This window comes from Pleurodeles waltl, chromosome 7, assembly GCF_031143425.1.
Source record: "Pleurodeles waltl isolate 20211129_DDA chromosome 7, aPleWal1.hap1.20221129, whole genome shotgun sequence".
Classification (NCBI taxonomy): domain Eukaryota; kingdom Metazoa; phylum Chordata; class Amphibia; order Caudata; family Salamandridae; genus Pleurodeles; species Pleurodeles waltl.
This window is the reverse complement of record NC_090446.1, coordinates 1,195,556,509-1,195,570,682: the sequence shown is the minus strand read 5'-3', so window position 1 is coordinate 1,195,570,682 and position 14,174 is coordinate 1,195,556,509. Positions and strand designations below refer to the sequence as shown.

The 14,174-nt window shown below is 43.7% G+C and overlaps 1 long non-coding RNA gene across 1 annotated transcript; it reads right to left on the bottom strand.

Annotated features, from left to right (window-relative positions):
- Positions 1-872: 872 nt before the first annotated feature.
- LOC138246089 (uncharacterized) lies at positions 873-13,743 on the bottom strand. The gene is made up of 3 exons (XR_011194220.1): positions 13,332-13,743; positions 8,455-8,698; positions 873-2,021 (listed from the first exon to the last, which is right to left on the bottom strand). It is a non-coding gene; the product is annotated as an uncharacterized lncRNA (long non-coding RNA).
- Positions 13,744-14,174: the final 431 nt, after the last annotated feature.

The window sequence follows — 14,174 nt, the reverse complement described above, 5'->3', positions numbered from 1 at the left end:
CCCATGACCATGTATCAGGGAACCAGCTTCCCACCTTGGGATCTGGCCAACACCCTTTTGGTAGGGGCCCCCCTCATGGGGGGGTCCAACCCTACCTGGGCACATCCTTTGGGAGGTGCACGTTCAGCTCAACGCTGACCACCGACTCCTCTACTAGGGCCCTCTGGTAATGGTGTTGAGCCCACTCAGGTCTAATACCCTCAAAGGACTCCTATCCTGAGAGGAGGTGCCCACAGGCCTACTCAATCAGGCCTCGGACGTTGCCAATAGGGGCAGCACATGTGCCAGAATTCTTCTTGGCAACCATAGCTGCAACCCCTCCCCCCAGGTATCTAGTACCCCTATCGCACTGAGCCAACTGGGGCCAGCGCTCCAGCCATCTCCTTCAACCCCTTATTCTATCTTTGGTAGGAGGGAGGGTTCGTTTCCCTGCTGCCAGACAACGGGGATGTGTACAGAGTCCTAAGGTCTGGCTCAGGGAGACAGCATAGGCTGGGAGGAAAAAGCGAAACATTTCTGGATTTTTCCTTACAGGGAGCCATGTCCAACACTTCAAGATGTCCATCTAATCAAAACTCAAGGAAACGAAGAGGAAAGAATTTTCAGAAGCAATCTGAGCAGAAGCACAAATCGTTTTCACCAAGAAATAATCAGCGTTCCTGACGGTGTCGAACATGACAAGGGGTGGCTAGTTTGAGGAACGATAAAGCATTTTTCTTCAGGAATCAGAAAAGTCTACTTCAGAGCTTTGGTACTTAGGGTGATGAGAGAATATTATCTCAGCAAATTTTCTTCTCATCCTCCAGAAACTAGGACCATTCCTAAACCAAATATTCAAGATAAGATTAGAATCTATGAAGATAGCTATTCACACCTTAATTCTAAAGAAAACAATAACACCTGTACCCAAGAATCAACAACGCAACAACATTTTTTTAAAGATATTTATAGTTCCAAGAATAACGGGAGAATTCCCCCTGCTTATAGACCTAAGGAAAGTCAACAAGAAGGTAAAGAAAATTCACAAGACCTCATTAAAAATACCTAAGGTTTTCAATTTTGGGAATCATTTTCAATTCCAGGTCTTGCCCTTTGGGACCAGATCTGCTCCAACAGTTTTCACAGAGATAATGGCTCATCAAGTCTCATGGTCATATCTTGAAGGTCTGCTCCAGCGCCTGCTTCATCCCACACAGACTAAAGTGTCTACATCCCCACAATTGCACCAGGTGGCTTTTCAGTGCTTCTGCAGAGGCATAAGCATCACCGCCTCGGCTCCCCCCTATGTATCACCAATTCACGTTCCGGAAGCTCCACACACCTAGGGTTGGCACACCAGGGGGTTGATGACGCTGGGTGATGTTTTCCAAGATGGTGCTTTAATGCGCGTCTCTGAACTAGTAGAACAATATAACGTCCCTTAAAAGCAATTCCAAGCACACCAGGCTCTCATCCATAAACTAAACATAAATTGGAACATCAGGACAGCAGAACCTACATCTCATTCTGTTGTACAATATCTCCATACCATGGGAGGTAGTCACAAGCTTTTTAGCCAATTGCCTGGAGCCCTCAGGAAGTACAGTCAGACTTCCCTGGTCGGACTCCACAATAGATAGGAAACTGAAATAGGGTGAGCCCTCCCCAACAAGGAGTGAGACAGGGTGCTGGCTTATCTGGGTACTGTCTCCAGGAATTACAGGTTTAGCTCATCCAATTTTTTTATCCTACACAGAGCTCACCTGTCGCATACCAAGATTAATCTGCTCTTCACTGGGGTGAATGCCAGCTGTCCACGCTGTCATGCCCCTGACATTGATCTACATCATGTGCTGTGGGCTGTGCATTTCCCATTTGGAAAGCTGGTATTAACCTGTTTGCCTCACAAAAGAATATCCAGTTGAAGAAATTCTGTTCACAGCCCCCACCTCCAGGTGCTTGGGGAGTGGATGCTCTAGGCATCTATTTGCAAGCTTCTTCTCCGTGCATTTCTTCCTTCCCTCCAGTTCCCTTATCAGCATCTGGAAATTCAAAGAGAAGAAACAGATGTGACCATAGTGGTATCATTCTAGCCCAGGAGATCCTAGTTTTCTATTATTTCCTTAGGTCTATCCAACAACTCCCTCCAACGGGGATTCCATTCTCTCCTCCTCCAGTTCTATTACTAGGGTGCCACCGTCTTCGAAATCTTGCTCTATTGGCACGCAGGTTGAAAGGATTGGGCCCTTAAGGAAAGGAATTTCTGAACACTTAGTTTCGTCCATTCAGCAGTTCAGACGCTTTTCCACACTGAAGGCTTATGCTAAGCATGGGAAGAATTTTCAATTTTTGTTTTCTGGGAAATCTGTCTCTTCTGTTAAATGTGAAATAAACTTGGGTTTGCAATTTATTTTGATGATTTTCAAAAGGGTTTAGTTCTTTCTACTTTAAGGATTCCATGGGCAACAATTGAAGTGTTCACGTAGTCATGGGGAGGCTTTTTCGAGGTTGAACAGTTGAGATATGGATTACTTAAAATATTTGTTTTATACAGGCATGTAGTTTGATCTTTCTTCTCTCCTTGCAACCTACCTTTTGTTCTGAAGGCTCGTCACGTTTTTTCCTTTGAACATAATAAATCCATTGATTTAAAGTTTCTAACTTTGAAAAGTGAATTTTTAGTTGATATAACTTCTGCAAGGAGAATTGGAAAGTTGGGGGCTGTTTGTGTAAACCACCGTATTGGAAAGTGAGGAGGACGGCATTGCTTTGAAGCCTAATTCTGAATTTTTAAACAAGATTACCTTGCTAGCACATTGGAACCAGGAAATGTTTCTTACAGTTATTTGCCCTGATACTTATTCCCAAGACCAAATACTTTTGCATCTTTTAGATGTCAAGAGAAATGACAAAAAAAAATACACAAGTTCTTTCAGGAACTCTGATCACTTATTTGTGACTTTTGGAATTCTGCTCAAAGTAATAGAGCTTCCAAAGATTTCTCTGAGTAGGTGGATCATAAAGACAACTGCTGGAGCTTATGAGTTGGCTTTGCCAGATAAGATTAAAGGAAAGTATACCCGGGGTATTGCGACTGCCAGTAATGAATTGAAGGGTCTGCCTTTAACAAATATTTGCAGAGCAAGAAATTAGGCTGCTCCTCACACTGTTTTAAATCACTATAGGTGTGGATCCGGATGATAATTATGGACAGAATGTATCAAAGTTGGTAATGTTGGTTAACTGACTTATTATGTTTGTCTTTGCGTTATAGCTGGTTTTCTTAATAATAAGTATGTCTGCATTTAGTTGTGATGCGTTTTACAGCACTTATTTTGGGAGGCATAGCTTTGGTATTCCTCACTAGAAATGACTTGGATGAGGACGTAGAGAAAACATCCCTTTTACTTACTGGTTGTATTCATTATCCTTAGCCCTTAACATTCTCGTCATAGTCATTACAGTGATTCTGCTGGTAGGGTTAGGAGGTAGTGAGCATAGCTGGTACAGTTATAGACACCCATTTGGTTGGCTTGGCTCACTACCTGACTACTCCTACTCCCTGTGTTTCTTTTACCTGTCAGGAGGCGGGATGCACCTCTATAGTAAGGACTGTGACAAGGACGCTAAAGGCTAAGTATAATAATTAGCACTAACTGTAAGTAGTCAAGGCATTACTTTACTTTATCAAAATTCAAACGTTATCTTCAACTTTCATCTGAGACGAGACATCCTTCAACCTATATTACAGATGTGCTTTAAAGTACAAGGTGCAATGATATATTAACTCACATTATACACCATGAACCAACAAATTATCATACTGTCATTAAGAAAAACAAGTTGAAGTGACTAGCAGATTTAATTCACTGAAGTGAGACAACAAAAAAACAAAAATGTACTTCAAGTACCAATGTCTGCTAAAACAGACATTTTATTAATTACAATAGCTTTTAGAACAGTAGAGTATGGACAAACTGCTCTCATTATACTTGTAACAGGTATGGAATAAATATCCAAGTGGAAGGACACTACCCTAGGCATGCAGTAACTGGATGAATTATGATAAAGGCATACAAGTTATCCATCATTTATCTATCTAAGCTGTTCAATATTGCTGTTCCCAAAATTTCAGAGTTAGGTTAGGTTAGGTTAGTTAGCTTGAATGGTTAGATGTTTAGTTTGAGTAGTAAATCTTTATAATGTTTGAGTGGTGAGTTATTAAGATGGGTGCTGTATGATGGCACTGGGTGATGAGCTGTCTAGTTTGGGTGATGCGTTATTTCTGAGTTTGGGTGGTGCGCCGTTAACGGGTGTTGTAGAATGGGATTGAGTGGTGAGCTGCTTAGTTTGGGTAGTAAATATTTGCTTAGAGTGGTGAGTTATTTTAGTATGGGTGAAGTATGATGGTATTGGGTGATGAGCTGTTTAGTTTGGATGATGAACCATGGTAATGTAAATATAATTGGTGTAAATTTTGCCTGTATAATAAATATGGAGACATTGACCTTCAAGCCTGAAACCTCCTTGGGTCCATAGGTGCCAGTTGCTTTGCTCACTTAGTGAAACTCAAAGAGGACTTTGCCACCCCACCTCAAAAGTCATCAGCCACCCCTCTATTCTGACACCTTCTTTCTACTACTTCCCCTTTGATTTCATACTCAGCCTATTGCCCTGAAAGCCAATCTAACATGTGTCATATTCTACTTCTCCACAGGTATGTCACAAAATAGGTTAACAGAAATGCCTACGGACAGAAAATAAAGGTGTGCCTCTTTGGTTATAGTAAATAGGGCAAATTTTTTAGATAGGGAAAGGATTCACAGAGCTAGGAAAATGTTTGACTTGTTTTAGAATCACTGTACATAGGGTTGCACATTACCTAGAACATAAACAGTTTGTCATAGCAGACACAAATGAATACGCATTAAAGTGTGAGAAAAGCAGTAGGTGTAGAGTGAAGAGAGGAAAAAGGGAAGGGAGGGGCATTGAGAGCAAGGAAGTATGCACAACATACAGGGATGAATGGGAGCAGAGTACAGAGAGTGCAGGAAAGACATTAATAGAGTGGAGGTAAAGTCGGATGAGCTGAAGACAGGTGGATATGAATAAACAGAACTGTAGATAGAAGGAATGCAGTCAAAAAAGGGGGGGAGGTTAGGTGGCAAAGAATATATGACAGAAGGAAAGAAAGAAGCAGGGATGAAAAGGAAAAAAGCAAGAAAATGAAGGAAAGAAAAATAAATGTGGGTTGAAAGGAAAAAGAAAAAAGAAAAATGAAGTAAAGATGAGTGAAATAAAGATTTCAATTAGAGAGGAAAAAAGTAATAAAGGCTGAACCAGTTAATCAAAATAGCTGTGAAAGTGTAATGGGATAAGTACAAAATAAAAACAGAAACAACAGAGGGGTGAAACAATGAAATAGTGGGCACTGAATGAAGTGCAAAAAACGAGGTAATGGAAAAGTTAAAGGAAAGAGGTGAAGAAAATAAATCCAGCACAATGATGATCAGCATACATAGAGAAATATAACAATTATGTCAAAACAGATCATAGATCATAGAAAAAAGCAGCACATACTGACATACGTAATTAACATCAGGAGCATGAAGGGTGTTCGGAGGAAACTAAAGATATGTGAAAGAGGGTTGGGCATTTCTTACATTGGAAGCATTGCTCTTCCACGGTTATAGCTCAAATATGTTCCCTTAGAAATCTCACTCCTAAACTACCAAAACCTACCTTCATTTGTGCTGGACATCCACTATTGATACTATACCAGTCAGCTGTAAAATTTAAGCCCCCAATACCTCAAGTTCCTTATGTTTACTTTCTGCTTTTGAAGTCTAAATTAAGTGCTGGCTGTATACCATCATGGGTGCCAGAGTGTACCTGAGCTCCGTCATACTTTAAGACATACATATGTCTCACCTGTTCAGGGAAATGAAACTTCAGGAACATGGGAAATACCCAACACGTTATACACACAGCTCCTTTCTTTGTCGGTCAAAGCAAAGAAAGCACTTAAAGTGGACCAGTGGCATATTTAGACATAATTGTTAGGGTGGACACACAAGAGGCCACACATAAAATGGTGGGGTTCACTACAATGGGACATCATGAACAGTTTGTGTGCATGTGCACACGCCCACACAGATATACGTGTATATAACATAGTTGTGATCACCTCAGTGTAGTTATGGTCCAGGAGCACCTTCCACTGAAAAGACATTTTTCTATTTGCCTATAACTGCACCGAAATTGGCAGATGATTGGTGCAGTCAGCTGAGGTCCAGCCTACCAATGCTGGAGATTTGTGGAGGAGAAACAAGTTGTTAGGGAAACAAGGAGGGCTGAACACAGTTGTGTTCTTCATTTTGAGTCCTATATGAAATATCGCCGCTCCTACAACAAAAAAGCGTTTGATATTTACCAAACTTGAAATTAAAGTAGAACTTTATTCAGCCTGTGTACTTTCTTTGGTTTGGTGTAAATTTGGTCGGTTAAAAAACGTAGCCGGATGGTCTTGAAAGGGTTAACCCTTTTGTCTATCCCTGCCATTTAAAATTATGACTCTGGCTTATCACATTTAAATTTTTAACAAATGTGATTAAGTGGCGAAGGGCTAAGAATTATTTTTTGGCTATTACACACTGAGGGACGATCACTATCTTGCATTTAGATCCCTGACACTTTTAACCATGTTGTAATACAAGCAACCCTCACTCTGAGAGCCCCTTTTAAACTGTATAGGAGGTGCCCATCGATGGCTGGGAGGGAGGGAAGTACTGCTATACAGGAGAGGGTATCCTCCAATGTGGCTTCAAGAGTGTGGTCAGCTGTTGAGATGCAGTTTCGGCCACCTGCCAATAAACAGCCCTCAGTTTATGAATGAAAACAAACGATGCTGTTGGTGACCTGTCTTGGGTGTATGCCCTTGCTGTTTTCTTCTTCCACTAAGCCTGTTTCAAAGTGCCACATATTGTCTGATTAGTGGACAGAGGCTCGGTTAGAGTATGATTTCTCTAGGATAAAACAGTATATTGTAGTAATAGATTCAAGACTGTATCACACTGCCACATGTGAAAGTGCTCTGCATTTAGCAACATATTGCATTTTGGTTAATATATCATCAGAGTCTGCCCTTCTCCTGTCCACTAGGGAGTAGCCAGTCTATTTTTAACCATACACTTTAGATGCTTTAACATTGAATGTAATGGCTCCAAGTCTTGTGAAAAAAGAAAGCAAAGGAATAAATTCAAAAAATGATTGAACAACAGCGCACAATTTGACCAAATGGAATACCGGGATTAAAAATTGTCTCTCCTGATTCCATGGCCCCACTAACCCATAAATGAGAGGATGGTGGGGATTCTGATGAAGAGGCGAAGCGGCTGCCCGTCCCAGCAGCCCTGCTAAGTTTCTTAGAGCCATGTGTGATGTACTGCTCCAGTCTAGGTTTAACCTTTGAATTCCGGGACTTGTAGTTTTATTTAATCCATTGTAAAACAGGACTACAAGTCCCAGAATTAAAAGGAAAAATAGGGGACGGAAACAGAACATCACCCAGGACCTGGGAAACCTGTGACCTATATCCCAGGGAAAACACATTGTGTTGTGGTCCTACTCCACTTAAGAAGTGTTTATTTTTACTTGAAGTGGTAATACTGAGAATGGATGTCAAGTATCCTAGTTCCATGGCTAAAACGTACCTGAAAGACCATGTCATGTGGCAGTAGGTTGTTATTGGGTATGGTAAGCTCCCGAAATTCCCTGTTCCATTTGTGATGTGCTTCTCCAGTCTAGTTTTTTTCCCTATGAACTCTGGGCCTTGTGGTCCTGTTATATCATGGACTAAACAAAACTACAAGGCTCAGAATTCAAATGAAAAAACTGGGCTGGAGCACCACATCACGCAGCAGTGAACTGGAAAACGTGGCAGGGCTGGTGTGGTTGATATTGATATTTACCGCTGGTGTTTCAAAGCTTGACTACTTCATTCCATTTGGATACCAGGGTTACATTTTTTTTTTTCAATGTCTTTAAAAAGTAACAATAGCAAGATGTCAAGGATTACTCCAGGAGGGCTTATGTGTCAACAAACTCGATTCAGACGAGAGACTCATTATATTTAAGCCAAAGAAAAGCTTTATTTCATTTATTTTCCGTCTTAAATTGCCTTTCAACAGAAGGGAAACGGGAGAAATACATTCCCCTGCTTATTTTTTTTTACATCTACTATCCTGTTCTAAAATGTTGGCATGTACCGGAGGGGTCATTTAAAATGTTTTGATTTAAAAGTGGGGGATTCAGAATGAAAAAATTTTGAACATACGCAATAAGAATTTTCAATTCTATTAATGAGACAGAGGCAAGGATTATGCTTCCTCTTCTTTGCTATTTATTATTACTACAAATTTACAGCAGCCAATCAAAACCATTTTATCAGAAAAACTACAACTCCCATGTACCTACCATATTTCCTCACTACCAATGGGCGGCCGTACTGCTACATAACTGTCCTAGCCGCCATACTTCCTCCTCTTTCTTTGTAGTGAGAGAAAAGTCAAAAGTCTCAAAGTGATAAAGAAGACAGTCCTAACGAAAACTTGGCATTGGATCCAACCAGGAAACAGTCGCTTCTCCATAGTGACGGGTGCCAGAGCAGTAAGAAGAGGACTTCCTCTTAAATCGCATCACAAGGACTTCTGATCGGATGCTGGAATGGAAAAGAAAACAGGTACGTCATACACAGTTGTATAATTGCGTGGATACCTTGAATAAACCATGCAATATCAAAATAAGAAAATTGTACGTTGCATCAAAGATAACAATAATTACAAGATCATGATATCCCAATGGCAACGAATCACACAAACCCATGTAGAGCACCAGACTGGTAGACAAGGATTGGGAGGGTAAAGTACATCCAATGGGTGGGATAATCCTCACCTCCGTGTCCTTAACAGAATTGAAAATTCTTATTGCGTATGCTCGAACATTTTTTCATCCTATGGCAGGACCGGAGGCTAGGATTATGCTTGTTCAAAGCTGCTGAAAAACAACTGAGGCTAAATCCAAAACTGGTTTATGATAAAACGTCTTGAATGTAGAATCGGATGAACAGTCTGTAGCCTTTATTATCTCCTGTAACTGGGAACCGAGACACAAGGATTTGGATGCCATGGCACCCATCACTGAGTGGGCTCCGAAAACAGAGCCTCAGACAGAATCCACCTCATCCAGCGTGCTAGGGTTGCAGAAGATACCGGGTGAAAGGGTTTCTGAAGTGCAATTAGCAATTGACCCCCCAGGATGTTGACGAAACTCCCTGGTGCGGTCTTCAAACTCCTTTAAACACTGTACAACACATAGCTTAGAATCATCTAGATAATTGGGATAGGTTACTTGCTTTGAACCAGTTCTTCTGGAAATCAAAAAAGTTACTCCATATGGGAGAAACACACAACCCGAAATACCCAAAGCTTGCACATCAGACACCCGTCTGCATGATACTAAACACAGCAAGATAGTCAGTTTGGCTGATAACTGTTTTCGGGATAAATGTGCATTACAAGGCCAGTGTTGCAAGAAGTTGAGGATGACATTTACATTTCATAGATGTGTATACTTCAGTTGAGGAGGATTACTCAAATCAGTACCTTTCATGACCCGAGACACCAGAGGATGCTCTCCTATAGGCTTTCCGTCAAGAAATAAATGCCCCGCTGAGATAGCTGATCTATAATTGTTTACCGTGCAAAAACATAGTCCTTCCGACACCAGTTCTGCCAAACAAATTGACTACAGTAACAACTGGGGCCCCCAAGGTATTTAGATTCTGAGAGTTGCACCAACCCACTCATTTGCGCCATGCAGAGGCATACCGCCTATGGGTGGAGTCTGACCAAGACACTGATATGAAGGAGTTAGACTGTTCCGAAAGGCCTGGCAAACTCCAGCGTTGCCTGAAATTCGCCAAGTCATAAGGTGCAATTTGCCCTGGGTCAAAAGAGGATGGGTCTGCCCCACTGGATCCAGCAATAATTCCGGGATTAGGGGAATCTGGACTGGACACTCTCTGGATAGCTCTAGAAGAACTGGGAACCATGGCTGAGCTCGCCAAAAGGGGGTAATCAATAAATTCTGCCTTCTGCTTGATCACCTGAGCCGCCACCCTGGGCATCATCGCAAAGGGGGGGAAGCGTACAGGAGTGGATCCGACCACTGCTGGAGAAAGGCATCTGTGGCTATTGCCAGAGGGTCCGGTCTCCATGAATAGAACCGTCGTAGCCGATGGGAGAGGCGAGACGCACAAAGGTCTAGGTGACACTGACCCCATCTGGCTTTGAGGGCTCGAAACACCGATGGATGGAGTTTCCACTCGCTGGAGTCCCTGAGGAACCTGGAGTTCCAGTCCGCTATCGAATTGCACCGGCCTGGCAGATGATCTCCTATCACTGAGATCCGGCTCTGGAGACAGTAATGCCAAAACGCCTTTGCAATCTCCACTAGGACCCGCAACCTTGTACCGCTCTAGCTTGTTGGCGCATCATACTGCTGAGAAGTTGTCCATGCGCAGTAGAACACAACAACTGGAACGAGGAGCCAGAGTTTTTACGGCAAACAAACCTGCCAAAAGCTCTAAGCAATTTATATGTAGCCACGACTCTTCGTGCGACCAACGCCCCTCGGTAAAGACGGAATCGCATCTGTCTTCCCAGCCCCACCTGCTGGCATCGGATTCCAGAATGATATCTAGACGAGTCCCAAAAATGGCCCGGCCGTTCCACGCTGCCATGTGGTCAAACCACCATTGAAGCTCACAGCATGTCTCTCCAGTGAGGGAGATGAGTTCTGTATAAGCAAGGCCCTTTTGGAGGTGACAAATTTTTAGCCACTGAAGTGCCCTGTAATGTAGGGGCGCAGGAAATATAGCATGTATAGAGGATGCCAGAAGCCCCACTATCCTGGCTAGAACTCGCAGGGATATCTTGTCCTTCTGGAACGTGGACCTTATCTCTTTACGAATTGACTGTAATTTCTGGGCCGGAAGAGATAGGAGAGAAGAAATAGAAACCCAGAAACTCAATTTGGCGGGATGGTGTCAGAGCGGATTTCTTCACATTTATCAGAAATACCAGCTCCTGAAGCAACTGAATGGTCCAATTAAAATGTTGCGTGAGGAGAAGAGCATCCTGTGCCGTTATTAGCATATCGTCGAGATATCTATCATCCTGACCCCTTTGGCCCGAAGCCTCTCCATCACAGGACGGATAACCTTGGTGAAACACCAGGGCGCTGAAGAAAGGCCGAATAGGAGAACTTTGAAGTGGAACCATTGGTTGTCCCACTTGAATTGCAGGTATTTCCTGTGAGGTGAAAATAGCGGGATGTGAGATAAGTATCCTTCAGGCCGAGGCGTACCATCCAGCCGCGCTCCATCAGAATGTCTCTGAGCAGATGCATCCCCTCCATCTTGAAGTGCTGATAGAGAACCCAGGAACTGAACACCTTCAAGTTGATCACGAGGCATGACCCTCCATCTCTCGTGTTTACCGTAAAAATATTGCTGCAGTAGCCTGAAGGATCTGGTTGACACTGAGCAATTGCGTCCTTGAGTAGTTACTGTTGGACTTCCTGTCGCACAAAAATTAGATTGAGTTGGGAAAAATGGATAGGAGGAGGTAAAAACCGTTGCTGGGGTACCCCAAAGAATTCTAGGTGGGAACCTGCAACTGTCTCCAGAACCCATTGGTCCAATGTCAATGTTGCCCAGTTGCCTAGGAAAAACCTGGTCCTCCCCCTAGAGTTACCTGAGCAGGTGAGATCAGGCTTACTTTGAGGGGTGGAGCCGGAACTGTAGGTGGGCTTGAAACCGCCTCTGTTGAAGCGGACACAACCTGCTCAGGCTCTGGCCAGGTAGAATGTGTCCCGGGTAGCCGAGAATCCCTTGCCCGTCAAATTGTAGGAGGGCTGAGGGCTATTGGGGGCGGTCTCGGAGGCCTCGAAGTCTGCCGGCCTAGGCAAAAACTCGATTACGGAAGACCTTATTCATTGATGTTTGAGCCTTATCCAGCGCAGTGAAAGTGTGCATGAACTTGCCAAGGTCTTTAACAAATTTATTGCTAAATAAGACACCATCGGCCAAGGGTCCCAGTTCTGCACTGGCGAGATCAGCCAACTTCAGATCGATCAGAAGTAGGATGGATTTCCTCCGTTCAATGGAGATAGCGCAATTGGTGCTGCCTAAAAGGCAGAGAGCGCCCTGCGCCAACCCGGCCAGAGTGTTGGGATCCACCTGTGGACCGGACTTCTTCGCCGCCACCACCAGTTTCAGGATCTTACACAGTGGACCAGAGAGGTCTAGGACCTTGTCCTGGCAGGCCTTCCAGGACCTATCAAGACCTTTTTTGGGGTCTTTTGGAGTCAGGGCCACCTTGTCAGGGATGTCGGGATGAGGACATTCGGACCGGAGACGGTTCCGGAAGTCTTTGTCCAGGGGCTTCCTGATGCAGGCATGGGCATAATCAGTCACTGCCGGAAGGGGGGCCCAGTCCGAGGACCTGGGGTGAATAATATCATCAGGGTTAAAATTGAGGGCAGAGAAAAGGCAGAAGGCTTCAGAAGGGGTGGGACCATGTTGGCCGTCAAAGAAGTGTGTGCTTCGGTTGTGAGGACGTAACTCACTGTTGGAATCCGACTGGGACGAAGAAACATCAGAAGCATCGTCTGGGGAGGGATAGAGGAGGGCTTGGGCGCTGGTGGAAGGTTGCGCGTATACTGGTGGTCTGAGGAGGACTGGGACTGAGAGAACCAGGCCATGTGTGCAGAATGGGGCCATTCAGGTCCTGGGGTTGGTGGGACCGTCTCTGGATTAGTGGAGGAAAGGGGCATGGGATTGCCAAATTGAGGGACAGTCAAGGCATAGTGTTTGAGTTGTCTAGCGATAGGCTGCAGCGCAACAGCCAGAGCCCGGTTCACAGATTGCGCCACTGAGGCATCCAGGGCATGGACAATATCCTCAGCCAAGAGAAGGTCCTCTTGTTCGTTAAGGAGGACTAAGCTGAGTCTTCCGGCGTCTGACTTTCGCTCATGGCGTTGGAGTACCAAAATACTGTGAAAGAGCTCTTTTGAGAGTACAATGGGGGGGGATCCCCAAGCGTGACTTGGCCGTACAGAAGGCAAATGAGGAAGAAGCAAAAGCTTCAATAACCCCCGTTAGGAGGAATATATATGAGGCAATAAGTAGTGCTGAACTATATATATATATATATATATATATATATATATATATATATATATATATATATATATATATATATGTATATATATATATATATAAAGCTTACCCCTCAGGCAAAGCCTGTGATGGCCAAATGTACAGCCCTGGTAGTGGGCATGTGGGGAATGCTTCTGCTCAACCGGGTATCATTTGGGAGCCGACCCCAAAACAGAGGAGACTTTGCGTGGGCTCGCTGTCAGTATATGGAAACTGACTAAAAAGCCTGCGGCGAGCCAGAGAAAGGACTAACATTCTTGCGCTACCAGTGTGCATTCCCCAGCCTCCTGGCACCTAGCTAGGTGCAAACACATCAAAGCATGGCCTGTCGCAAAGCGAGAGAGACTAGCAAGCGGCGTATATGCTGCGCGCGGGAGACTCCGGTCACCGAGAATGTCAAAATCATAAAATACACATTAAACAACACAACGCGTTAAGAGAAAAAAAACATGTGACTTATCTGAATCGCGTTAGCAGCAAAGAAAGAGGAGGAAGTATAGTGGCTAGGACAGTTATGTAGCAGTATGGCTGCCCATTGGTAGTTGGGAAATATGTTAGGTTCATGAGAGTTGAAGTTTTTCTGATAAAATGGTTTTGATTGGCTGCTGTAAATTTGTAATAATAATAATAATAATAATAGCAACGGAGGAGAAACATAATCCGAACCTCCGGTTCTGCTGTAGAAATAAAATCCACAAATGACCTACACAACTTGTAACTCTCCCCCCACCACCAACCAACAAATGTCTTCTGAAGCGTCGACACACACACAGTGTCCTGTGCAGTGGTGACGGAAAGGTGGCCACCCTATATGCATCGCACTGAACAGGAACAACAATATCATATCATCAAGCTTCTGAGAAAAATTTGAACTTTCAACTTCACTTCTATAAATTGCCTGTTCAACACAGCA